Below are 13,551 nucleotides of genomic sequence, written 5' to 3' on the forward strand. Positions count from 1 at the left end.
AAAGGAAAACAAATTCTAAGACCAGATGCACCACCTGGCTTCCTGGGCCCCTGGATCCTTGAGCCCTCCTGGCTGCCCAAGCAGACTCTTGAGGCCCAGATTATCCAGAAAATTTCCTCTTCTTAAAGCAGGTTGCAGCCTGACTTCCTTGGAGTCCTGGACATCATAAGGGGAAAAAAAATGTAATTTTGAATCCAAAAAGAAGTATCCTACAATACTGTAGGCCAAATGGTGTCTGCTCTCCCGGGACCCAAGGGCTCATGACTCTAGGGTACTAAATGTGATTGAAGGGATGAGGGGCAGTGGAGCCCGAGGGCCTGCTCACCTGGGCTCTCTCCCCTTTTAGTGATTCTGCCCTGAGAATCTTGGTCCTGACTTTGGCCTCAGGTGGCCTGGGCTCCGTTACCACTGCCATCCCCCCACGGGATGAGGGCAAGGAGAATTGACCCCTCTCCCACCTCTGTCTCCGCCTCCCACTCATTTCCCCTCCCGGCCCCTCCGCCCCCCATCCAGGACATTTCTGTAGGAAGGGTCCCTGAGGATCCTGGGCTGCCTCACCTGCCTCCAAGGTGACCTTGGAAGGACACCTATCAGATTTTGGTGGTGGTTCACTAGGCTCTCCTGCCTCACGATGTCCAGCTGTGGGATGGGTGCTCTTGGGGAGTTTCTCTACTTCCCACGGCAGCAGGAGGGCAGGGTTCCCACCATCTCAGTCAGACAGAGGCCCTGGTCCCTTGCTTCAAAGCCCCCAGGGAAACAGACACTGGTGGGGACCGTTATTTCCCCCTCCTCATTCAAACAGATCCATCTCCATCTCTCACTAAATAAGCTCGTGTGTCTAAATAAACTACCACGGGGCATGCCAGTGAGATTCCTATGCTCTGGCCAGCCTCCTGTGGGCAATGTGAGAAGAGCTAATGATACTGTAGAGACAGAGAAGATGGGAAGGCAAGGTCAGAGGGCAAAACTCAGGAAGAGGTGGGGTGAACATCTGCGCCAAGCCTCTTCCCCAAGTCTGATGATACTTGTGCACAGCCCTTTGTTATATGTGATCTCCTTGACCTTGCCTTGAAAGCGATTGTGCCCATTTTCTGTCCAGGGACAGAAAAGTCCCCACTTTGCCCATACGGCTCTAGGAAGACACGTCCAGGTCCATGAAACTTGTGGGTGGCAGAGACAGGCCTAGACCCCAGTTCTGATTTCCAGTCTGGAGCTCCCTGGGGCCACCACGCCAGCCTCCCTGCCTTGCTCCATGAGGTTGGGAGAACTGGGACCACCTCCGCTGTGGGAAGACTCTCTGGAGGCCACCACCCTCCGCTATGGGAAGGCTGTCCAAGGGAAGAGAAGCAGACAGGGAGAGGAGCCAGGGCCAATGGCTGCAGGGCTAATGGCTGCAGAGGAGGCTCTGTGGAAAACAATTTCAGATTGACGATAGACTGGGATCTTGGCTTTGTCTGTTTCTGGCTTTGGCACCCAGGCCTGGCCACTTACTTACGGTTTTGGGGTTTCACGGTCCCCCTGTGCAAAATGAGACATTTATTACTCATCCTCCTGCCTCATAGAACCATATTGAGAATTAAATGTCATGTGACATGTTACAAAAGGGCCTCCTAAGTGACCCTATTCAACTCTTTTTTTTAACATCTTTATTGAATTATAATTGCTTTACAGTGGTGTGTTAGTTTCTGCTTTATAACAAAGTGAATCAGTTATGCATATACATATGTCCCCATATCTCTTCTCTCTTGCGTCTCCCTCCCTACCACCCTCCCTATCCCACCCCTCTAGGGGGTCACAAAGCACCGAGCTGATCTCCCTGTGCTATGCGGCTGCTTCCCACTAGCTATCTATTTTACGTTTGGTAGTGTATCTATTCAACTCTTAAGAGCCAACCCTTGCTTCTCTGTGCTGCCCTACAGAGGGAAGGGATGGTCAGGCAGAGAGGGAGGTCCCAGCAGTGGGAGTGCCTCAGGCCAGGCAATTTTGTGAATACACACCGAGCATCTCTATGCCAGGCCCTGTGCAGGGGGCCGGGGGTGGAGGGGTTAAAGTGATCAACATGGCCCCTGCTTTCCTGGAGTTTAAACTCTAGTCCAGTGACTCTTAGCCACGGATGTACCTTAGGATCCCCTGGAGGGCCTGGTATAAACATCAGCTCCCAGGCCTCATTCAGACCAAGGGAATCTGAATCGGTACTTTTTGTAAAGCACCCAGGCGATTCTCATGTGCAGCTAGATGAGACAATAAAATCAGCAATTACACTTCATTCTCATCCTTGCTCTGCTCAGGAAAGTACAGGAGAACCTTGGAAGGACACCTATCAGATTTTGGTGGTGGTGGCCAAGGGAGGGTTAGGGAGGACTTCCTGGAAGAAATGGCAGATGACCCGGTGCGCCTTGATGGCGAGTTGGAAGAATGGCAGGCAGTCCTTCCGGACTGAGTTCAGAGGGCGAGGGGGGAACATGCACGAGATAAGGCTGGACGGGGCAGCCAGGGTCCAGATCACAGGGGGCGCACTTGTCCTATGAGGGAGTCTGCACAGACCCAACAGGTGATGGGGGATATCGGAAGATTTTAAGGAAGGGAATGACACGATCCTAGCTGTCTCCCTGGGGAATCTACGGTGTTCATCTGGGTGGCAAAGAGTCCCTCCTCCTCGACTCCCCCCACCCCACCCCCGGCATATGGGGAGGGCAGAAGCTCTCCCCAGGGCTGATGGGAGCTCCCAGTTTAATCTGAGTTCCGCAGTGCATTAGTGAGGGGTTCCCGGGCCGACCAGGTCCCTGGTACTAATCGGCTGCCGAGGTGAGATCAATGACAACTGCATTGATCTTGCCTCTCTTTGGCTCCTTAAAGAGCTTATTGACTGCAGAGCCTCGGGGGCTCGGTTCGTGCAGCAGAAATCTGAATCGCATCCAAATGTGGGACAAAGACGAGGAAGAAAATGTGAGGAGGGGGCCCCTCGCAGGTCCCCGCCACCTCACACAGTCTCATACTCATTCTGGACATGTATGCTCACTCCCCACCCCACCCAAGCTGGTTGTCTTGGCATCTAAACCTACAGCCTTACCTCTCCCCTCTCTCCCCCTCCCCAGTTCTAGCCACACAGAAATGCCTTTTCCTCCCCACTCCTTTGCCTCTGGATATGTTGTTGTCTCTGTCAAGGGTATGATCTCCACCCCAGTTTCCCCAGTCTGACCTGCTCCTTTTTCCAGGTCCAGCTCAAATATCACCTCTTCTTAAAAGCCTTTGCTGGCCTAACCTCACCCTCAAAGCAGGAATTGAGTCTACTTCTGTGTGTCCGTAGCATTCAATACTTACCTGTATGTGCAATACTCGTCACACTTTTTACAACCATTTACTGTATCTCTTCCCCCAGAATGTCAGTTCCTCTAGGACGGTGACATTGTCATTCATCTTTGTGTCCCCAGCACAGTACCTAGAGTAGAGCAGATGCTCAATAAAGGAATGGACACTGAATGAATGAAAGAATGAATGCTTTTTAAATGTCCGAAGGACTTCCTTTTTTAATCCGGACCCAGCACAGCCCCTGAGGGTGGAGAACAGTAGAGACTATGCCTAATCAACCTTGGATGACCCTAGTTCAGATCTAGACCTGGAAAAGCTAGAACTGTCATCAAGTTCGATCTCTGATTTTACAGTTGAGGTCACAGGTCCAAGGAGAGGAACTGACTCACTCAAATCTCACAAAAGCAGGTGGCAGGCCCAGGACCCTCCAGATGCTGCTTTACATGGACCTGGCAGTGTGGCCAGGGGCTCCAAAGCCCTTTGAACTCCTCCAGGCATTCCCAACCATCATTCTGACTTCCTGTGACATCCTTTGTCTCTTCAGGTGGATCAGGCTAGGCAGGTATCTATTATCCGGGCCACAGAAAAGAGGTTCCCTAAAGACAAAAGTTCTTTCTTTACTTGACTTGCTGTATGAGAAAAGGACAAGTTACTTCCCATCTACAGGCCTCAGTTTCCCAATCATTGAAATGGGACCTCTGCCTTTTCTCTCCTGGTCTTAGGAAAGGTGATTTCTAGAGCAACACCTGCCATTCTTTGAAAATCACCATCAGGGGGTCATGCCACCTGATATCAATGAGAAAGGGCAAAAGAGCACAGGATCTAGGAAGTCAAGTAGGGGAACATAACCTGTTTTTTGGGGTTTTTTTTTTCAGTACGCGGGCCTCTCACTGTTGTGGCCTCTCCCGTTGCGGAGCACAGGCTCCGGATGCGCAGGCTCAGAGGCCATGGCTCACGGGCCCAGCCGCTCCGCGGCATGTGGGATCCTCCCAGACCGGGGCACGAACCCACGTCCCCTGCATCGGCAGGCGTACTCTTAACCACTGCGCCACCAGGGAAGCCCCATACCCTGTTTTTGTTAACTTTTTGTTGAAATACAACATACTTACAGAAAAATGCACTTATCATAAGCAGGCAGCCCAACAAAATGTTCAAAAGCTGAACTGTCCATGTAATCAATATCCAGATCAGAAAACAGAACCTCCCCAGTCCCCGAGAATCTCCCCTTCTGCTCTTTCCACCAGCTGGTGCTCACTGCCACCAATTCCGCCACGCTGACTTCAGCGCCATAGATGAGCTTTGCCTCTTTTTGTCCTTTATATAAACTGAATCCTATAATAGGTCCTCTCTGGTGCATGCCTTCTTTTGGGCAACACTGTGCTTCTGAGATTCATCTGATTCATCCGTAATGTTCCATGTCATTCTAGAGTGCCCCTTCTCATTGTTATGTGGTATTCCATTGTACAAACACATCTTAATTTAGTTATTCATTCCACTGCTGATGGGCATTTGGGTAGTTTCCAGTTTGGAGCTATTACAGATACTGTTAAAATAGACTGTTTTTAATATTTTAAACAATCATTTTTGAAAGCAGATGCTTTAAAATAGCCAGGAAGAAAAGGATTGTGCACACATTCCCTCATTTAAAAAATATCTACTAAGCACCTACTGTGTCCTAGAATTATCTTTTCCCTTCCTCTCCTGAGCCTAGCCTTTATAGACTAGGTGATATCCTACCTCTTATAGAAAGTCTTTTGTGATTGCTTCCAACTCACGGTGACACCCACCCTCCTCTGAAGCCCCAAGGTAGGTCTTTTGAGGACACACAGTAGAAACTGAGTCCACGCAGCTAACCTTCTCCTTCTCCTTCCCCTTCTTTGTGTTCATTTTCAAGTGGGTGCTCCTGAACAGCAGGTGCTGGGTCTCATCTTTCTCTGCCTTCCACAACACCATGTACAGCATTAGATACATCACTAAACTCACCACATAAGAGTTGAATTTAAGTAGAACTTAGCTATAGGAAGGTGGTGCAAATACATGAAGACCCCCGCCCCCGGTCTCTACCCACAACCTCTGAGGAAAAGATTTTTGCAAAACATGGAAAAAACTTATGCAGAACATGGGCAAAACCCAAGGACAGCAATGGATGGGGCAGTGTATTGCATTAGACTTGAAAGACAAAACGGATAGATTCTAAAGCATGCGCTGCTATGGTTTATCTTCACTTCTCTTTCCACTCATTGGTGCAAATAATTAGAAATGGCTTGGTAGGTAGACATGGAGTTTTGGGTGGGCACATTCCAGCACCATGGATGGTTAATCCCATTGGTTGCTCCCAGGGACCACAGCAAAGCCTTACAGCAAGGTTCCCTAGTCTCACCAGAGTTTCAGAAAAGTTCACAATCCACTTCCATTTTCCCACAGATTCCTACTGATCTCTAAGTCCTTCCTAGTGAGTTGAGAGAATAAAGTCCTTAAAGCCAAATAGACTTGGGATTCAAATTCTAATTCTATCACTTGTTAGTGTGACATCAGGAAGATTACTTAATCTCTCTGAACTTGAATTTTTTAAATTTATAAATGTCAATTATAATACTTTTTTGTTTCAGATATATATTTCAGGTCTAAAATTTGCATTTGGTGTATGGATACCAAGGGGGAAAGTGGGTTGGGATGAACTGGGAGATTGGGACTGACATATATACACTATTGATACTATATATAAAAAAGATAACTAATGAGAACCTACTGTATAGCACAGGGAACTCCACTCAAGGCTCTGTGGTGACCTAAATGGGAAGGAAATCCAAAAAAGAGGGGATCTATGTATACATACAGCTGATTCACTTTGTGGTACAGTAGAAACTAACACAACATTGTAAAGCAACTATACTCCAATACAAATTAATAAAAAATAAAATTTGTGTTTGGCTCTCTTTCGTAGTGTTTTGGGTTTTTTTTTTTTACTTGAAATTAGTTCTATCTTTATATTCTTTGTGAGCATACTTTATTTACATCCTTCAGCACAATTATAAGAGCTACTTTAAAATCACTGTTTGCTAATTGCAAACTCTGGGTCGCTTTAGGGCCATTCTCCATTGATGGTCTCCTATGTATCACATTTTCCTGTTTCTTCCTGTGTCAATAATTTGGGATTGTATCTTGATTATTGTGTATGATAAAGTTGTAGGGGCTTTGGGTTCTCTTTGTTGCTATGAAGAGTATTGGGGGGTTTTGTTTGTTTGTTTATTTAATTTAGTAGGTCACTTGACTGAACTCCCATTGCAAAGCTGTCACTCTTTTAGTGGATTGCAGCTGACATTTCCACTCAGTTCCTTTAGGCTTCGCTGGCCAACTTGGCATCTATCCTACACAGGCATTGGTTCAAGGGTCAACCAGATATTTGGGCAGAGTTTATACTCAGAATCTGGGGTTCCCCTCTCTAGTTCACTCTTTCCTGAGTTTCCTCTTTCATTTTCCTTGAAGGTACCTTGAAATCCATTCCCTTATTCTTCAAAACAGTATAAGTGCAGGTTTCTATCCAGGTTTTAGCCATCCAACATGGGAGGACTGGGGCTTGCCCTCAAGCTAAACTTGTAAAAGCTAAGCAATTCACCCAGTGCCCTTCCCTTCTTCCAAGTGTCAATAACATCTTCCATTCCCCCAGCTCTGGAATCTGCCTCTGTGTGTCACTCTCCTTCTGATAACTGTATTTTTAATATGTTGCTCAGAGTTGATAGCTGTTATCTCTGGGAGGGTTGATCTGTTAAGAGCTATTCAGCCAGGATCAAAGGCTGAAAATCCTATAATACCTCTCTGAAGAGCTGTGTTGAGGGTTGTATGAGATAATATCTATAAAGTGTTCATAGTAGATGCTCAGTAAATGTTGCCTTCCCACACCGCAGTCCCCAAGCTGCTGTTTTTATGCCTGCAATCACCATTCCATAAATATACACTGCTTTGTTCTTCTTGAAGCACTTTCATCTCTATTGTATTATTTTACCCTTAAAAATCTCTGAGGAAAAAAAAATATCTGAGGAATCTGTAGGGTGGCATTATTCCCCTCTTTATAGGTGAGAAAGCTAAGGTTTAGAAGAATTATGGGACTAGCCTAAAGCCACATAGTTAAACAGTAACAAAGGCTGGACCAGCCCCCATGGTCTCTGATGTCTCCCTCCACCAACATCTGCCGGCAATGGGACTAGCAAACAGCGTGAATTAGCAAACCCAGATGGGATGGGGGAAGGAAACCCCACAACCACTCCCTTTTCTACAGAGGAATCCTGGAGGTATGTTGGAATGTGTCTCCCTGAGCCCACCTTTATCCAGATGTGAAAGTGCTGTGGATTGTCAGGGTCAAGCACTGATGGGTCTGAACACCCTGGTGAGTGTATGCTGAATGCCCCTGAGGGTCCCTGCATTTATCATGAGCCCAGGTGGGGAGTGGTGTGTTATCATGACATCAGCACTACCACTGGGTTCCAAAAATTGTGTACCATGGGGTATTAAACCCAGTTTCCTAACCTGTTAAATGGGCAAAATATCTACTCTGCCAGATTCATGGGTTTATTGCAGCTACTGAGATAATATGAAGAATGTAAGAGTACTTTGTAAACCAAAGTGTACGTACTGACGGTGCGTCTGTAAGACAGTGTGGCCTCGGTCCTTAGGTATCCAGCCACTCAGAGGGACACAGGGCTCCTCTCTTGCTGCAACACAGATGTGGGTCCGAGTGTCTGAGCTGTACCCACTCAAGAGGACGTGTAGCCGAGCAGAGCTCAGAGCCGGGCAATACTGAGTTCAAATCCTTGTAGCTCTATTTCCTAGCTGTGCACCTGGGGCAAATTACTTCACTTCTCTGAACCTCAGGTTTCCCATCTGAAAACTGAGAATAATAATGATAATGGTAGGACTAATAAATAAATCATAAGGTTATTATGAGGATTAAATGTGATTACGTGTGTTAAGTGCTTGATGTCAGGCAGATGGTGGATATTGAATAAATAAGAGCTAATAATAAAACTGGCAAATGTGACCTGTGGGTGCACTTCCCTACAGAGGCTCTGAGCAGGCTTCCCAGTGTGATGGAAAGCAGGAATAGCAGGCTGGACTGCTGTGCCCAGCGTTGTCCATGACCCTCCTTGTAAGCTGTGGTCCTGGGAAACGAGATCCATCTCTGGACCTCAGGGCCTCCTCTGAAACATGCAGGGGTTGGACAAGATCCTGTCCTCCGGGTTCCACATTCCGTAGCTGAGCGGATTCTAGGCCTTCTTAGGCAAGGCAAGGGATGCAGGGAAGAAGGAGGGATTGGCAGACTCAAGCCCTGTCCCAGGCTGATGTCTGCAGGGACGGGAAGGCATCCAGACGCTGCTGAGCCCGGGAAATGTGGCCCGGGGGGGGATGCGGCTGCCGGAAATCCCTGGGGAGAGATAGATTTCCCACACGGAAGCAGAGAGGGCACCACAGGAGGTACACAGAGCAAAACCCAGCTGGGCTGGGGGAGTCAGAGATCCCCAGAGTGGAAGCTGGGACTTCAGCCACAAATCAAACCTGCCTCAGGCCTGCCCGCCAAAGTCCCTCCCCCACCTCCTCTTCTAATGGGACCGGTTTCAATACCATCATGAAGTGAGCTCATTCCAGGGCCTGGCCCAGCAAGGCCTTGCATAGCACACCCCTTCCCTACACACCCTCCCTCTCTCTGCTTGAGCCTCCAGACAGAAGTAGTCAGGCTGAAGTTCACACCCCAGCTTTGCCACTGACTGCTCTGTGACCTTGGACAAGTGTCCTAGTCAGCCTGGGCTGCCACAACAAAAGACCACAGAGAGGGTGGCTTAAATAGCAAACATTTATTTCTCACAGTTCTGGAGGCTGGGGAGTCCAAGATCAAGGTGCCAGCAGATGCAGTGTCTGGTGAGGGCTCTTTTCCTGGTTTGCAGACGGCTGTCTTCTCCTGGTATCCTCATGTGGCAGAGAGCAAGGAAACTTGTTCTGGTGTCTCTTTTTATAGGGGCACTGAATCCATTCATGTGGGGTCCACCCTCACAACCTAATTTCTTCCTAAAGGCCCCGCCTCCCATTACCATCAACTTGGGGGTTAGGGTTTCAGCATATGAATTTGTAGGGACACAAACATTTTGTCCATAGCAACAAGTCACTTTACACCTCAGTTTGCACATCTATGCATGAGAGATAATTATCCAACCATCATAAAGTTTCAACAGAACAATGTCTTTAAAAGCGTGCGAGCTAGGCGTGTGGTACCCGTGTCCTGGAGCTGACCCCCCTCTCCCCACGCCCTCCTCAACTCACTCCCACCCATTCCAGGGTCCACTGGGTGGTTGCAGGTTGAAGCCTGAGGCTGTCAGGTCACTCACTGCAGACCCCATGCATTTCTTCATTTACTCAGAAAGTACTGAATGGGCATCTACTCTGGGCCAAACCCTGGCTAGATCAGAGCTTTTCTAAGTTTAATCTGCCCACAAATTACCTGGATCTTGTTTAAATGCAGGTATTGATTCAGTAGGTCTGGGATGGGGCCTGAGATTATGTATTTCTAACAAGGTCTCGGGTGTTGCTGAAGCTGCCGGTCTGTGGACCACACTTTGAGTAGCAAGAGGCTAGGAGCTAGGGCTACCACTCTGAGCAGAGAGCACCCCTGCCCTCTTGGGATTCAGAGTCTAGTGGGAGGACATGAGGCAACAGACACTCAGAGGATGGGAGTGTCACACTCATAGACGGGGATGGGCACCTCCCTGACCTTCAGAAGTCTTGGAGGGCTTCCCAAAAGAGATGACACGTGGAGTACTGAAAGATTTTGGGGAAGTGGTCAGGCCAAGGGGAGAAGGGAAGAGGCGGGAGGGAAGAAGATGTGGCAGAGAGAAGAGCCTGTACTGGATGGGCTGAAAGACTTTATCACGCCCGACTGAAAGGCTATAGAGGGAGCAGGGAGAGAGCAGGTGGCAGGACAGGGCCGGGGCCAGATCACGGAGGCCTTGAAGCCATACATCTGGGCTCCATTCAGTGGAAGACAAGGAGGCTTTGAAGGATTTTGAACAACGAAGTGATACGGTCAGATTGAGGATTTAGAACCTCCCTGTAGCTGCTGCAAAGAGAATGGTCCTCAGTCACACCCTAGGCTGAACCACTGCAGACAGAGAAGGGAACATCCCATCTTTCATGGCATCTCACATCCCCCTCCTTTCCCCACCGCCACCATCTCCACACCCCATAATGCTCGCACCAGCCCAGGATCTTGAAGGGGGTGAACAGACGGAACGCAAGAGCCTCAGACATCGTTCCCATCCCAACCAAGCCCTCAGGGCATCAGACCCCCTGTCAAGGTCTTAGAAAGAAAAGGAAAAGGAAATACCTGTCTCTTCCACTACATGCTCCTGCTCTGGGCATTGCAGGCTCAGTGAAGCACAAAAAACAAAGAGGAGACCCTCACCCAGCATCCTGAGCTCAAAGGGGCTGCCATCCACTGAGGGAAGACACCTCCCACTTGCAGCTGGTATAGACGAAGGAGCACAGTTTAGGGCATGGTGGTGATGGTTCTACCCAGGCTAGCAAGACATCCAGAACTTGGACAACCAAGGGAGACTTGAGGTCTGGAAGGCCTAAGCTGCTGCTCTGGCCACTCTCTACCTTGGGTACCTAGAGCATATTACCTGAAAGAGGAGAAGAAGCTGCCCCCTTGGGACAGATCCACCTCTGGAGTGTCCCACTTCCTAGGGTCGCTCTTGGTGTAAGGGTGGTCACTGGGGGAGGTTGGGTTTGAGTCAAGCCCCTGCTTATAATTTGCTGTCACCCGCGTGGCTAGGAGGTTGGGCTAAATGATGCTGACCCCGACGCATCCATCTCGGGGGTTCTGTGAAAACTCTAGCCCCTTGACCCTGTGTGTCTCGTCCGATGGTAAAAACACATCTCTTGTCTTTCCGCACTAATTGTCCTGGTCTTGACCTCTGGCCTGGGTCTGTGAGTCTGGGGCTCCACCTGTGGGTCTGTGGTCTCTTGCCTGCCACCCGAGGCGGTCCACGCCATGAGGGCAGCTGCAAGAACATTGAATTTGAAATTAAATGACTTCTGGATTCCCGGTGTTGCCATTTACTTCTCTCACTGTGTGGAGTAAGTTCTCAGATTCTCTGAGCCTCAGTTTCAACGTCTGCGAAAGGGAGCTAAGACTTCTGGCCCCTTCAGAGCTGGTTGTGAGCATTCACTAAGAACATGTGAAACTTTGGACTGACCTATAAAATGATCACATCGTTTGCCAGGACGCTCTTGGGTCTGGGAGGTCCCGCCCGTCCCGGGCAGCCCCACAGATGGGCTTGATGGTGCGTTTCTTTCAAGGCCACCTCGCCCCAACCCCTGAATTTCCAGGTTGTTTTCCATATACTCTATTAAATGGTGGGAAAAACATTGACTTCGGAGTCCAAGATGCCTCTGTTCAAATCCCAGCTGTCGTACGATCTAGGTGAACTTAGACCAGTCACCTTACCTTCCTGAGCCTCAGTTTTCTTGTATGCAAACTTAAAACACCCACTTATGGGATGGTTGTGAAAATAAATGAGGTAACATCTACAAAGCACCTGGCCAGAGTAGACATGCTGCAGCCTTCCGTCCGTTCCTCAAGGGAAGAGTTAGAAATTTATAAATGCTCATCTCTTTCAGAAAGCACAGCCCTGGCAGGAGTCTAACTCAACCCAGAATGGGACCAACTCTTACTCTCCCATCCCACCCCTCTCATGCCTCACTAAGGGATGTTCTGTCCCATGTCTGCCCCCTGGTGGTCCAATCAATTAGCACGAGGTTACCGTGAGCAGTGCAGAAGGTGGGGATGCGGGACAGACAATGAATTCAAGGAACTGAAAACCTATGTGGGCAACAACTCAAGCATCTGGAGTATCCCAGGTCCCTGCGGCTCCATAGGATGCCCGGTGTGTGACAGAGGCAGGGAATGCTCGGGTATCAGAGGAGAGAGAGTCCCCTGGGGGCTGGAGAACATCACCCCCTGTGCATCACGGGCACCTAAGAACACCAGTGGGAAAGGCAGTTGGTGGGGGCCAGAAGGTTCCTCCCAGGTTGAGGGTAACCAGGCTAGAGGAGGAGGACCTAGGGGTGGGGAGGCACGACTTCAGGCGCAGCTGCTCCCACTGGCCTGGAGCCACTGGTTAGCTCCTTTCATCTGCAGCCTCGGGGCTGAAGGACAAACTGGTATGAAGCATGAAGAGAAGTCTGGGGAGAAGCAGGCAGACCTGGGTCCAAGCCCCAGCCCCGACGCATCACCTCTGAGGCTCTGGGCAAATCGGGTCACCTGTCTGAACCCCATTTTCCTCCTTGGGCCGCATGGGAAGGGAACGCCTCTCCACCTGCTCCCAGGACTGCTGGGAGGATCAGCCGAGAGGACACTGAGAACACACTTGCGGGACATGAACCTTAGTGTGTGGAGTGGAGATGCTGGCCATGGTTGCTCCGACAGAGGCTGCGTGGAATCCCCCCTCCCCCAGGAGACCAGAGTAAGGTAAGGGACCCAGACATTGGGGGTCAGGTGGAGGTAGAGGGGGCCACAGGGCCAGTGTCCTTCCCAGGCTGGAGCAAGGGCACTCTGTCTGTCTGCAGACAGAATCCACAGACACGACTCCCCACTCTGGGGGCACCCGTCATGATGCAGGCGAGAGGAAGTGATGTACGGAGAGAGCCCTCCAGCCTGCAATGAGTCAGCGCCATATCACTGCTCATCCCCCAATACCTCTCCACCTTCCACCTTAATCCCCTCCGCCCTTCCCAGATGCTGAGCTCCACCTCTGACCCAGGCTCGGTGACTGGGCCAGCTCCTGGAAAGCCTCAGCAGCGGTCCTGGAGCTGCCAGGCGGGGAGGACCTGGACCTCCTTCCCTCCCCCACCCTTGCCCGCCCACCTTCCCGAGAGCCCTCACGGGATGCTCAGTGTTTCCTCACTCCTCTGCTTTATAATTAAGCGTCCTTGCCCTCAGTCCGCTTCCTAATCTATTCACTGTGTGTCATTAGTGGATAATTGGACGGAACTGGAGAACCTTGACAGCTCCAAGCTGGACTCCAAGGCCCCTCCCCATGGACTCGGCAGCCTCCTTCACTCTTTTGCTCCAAGCCAAAGTGTCAACCCATCGCATTCTCTCCCCGCCGTGTTTCCTCTTTCCCTCGGTCACTGTTCAGAGCTGTATATTCCCCTCTCCCCTCTTCCTGGTCCACAGCAAGGCTGTGATCAGGG

This window comes from Mesoplodon densirostris, chromosome 18 (assembly GCF_025265405.1).
Source record: "Mesoplodon densirostris isolate mMesDen1 chromosome 18, mMesDen1 primary haplotype, whole genome shotgun sequence".
Taxonomy (NCBI): domain Eukaryota; kingdom Metazoa; phylum Chordata; class Mammalia; order Artiodactyla; family Ziphiidae; genus Mesoplodon; species Mesoplodon densirostris.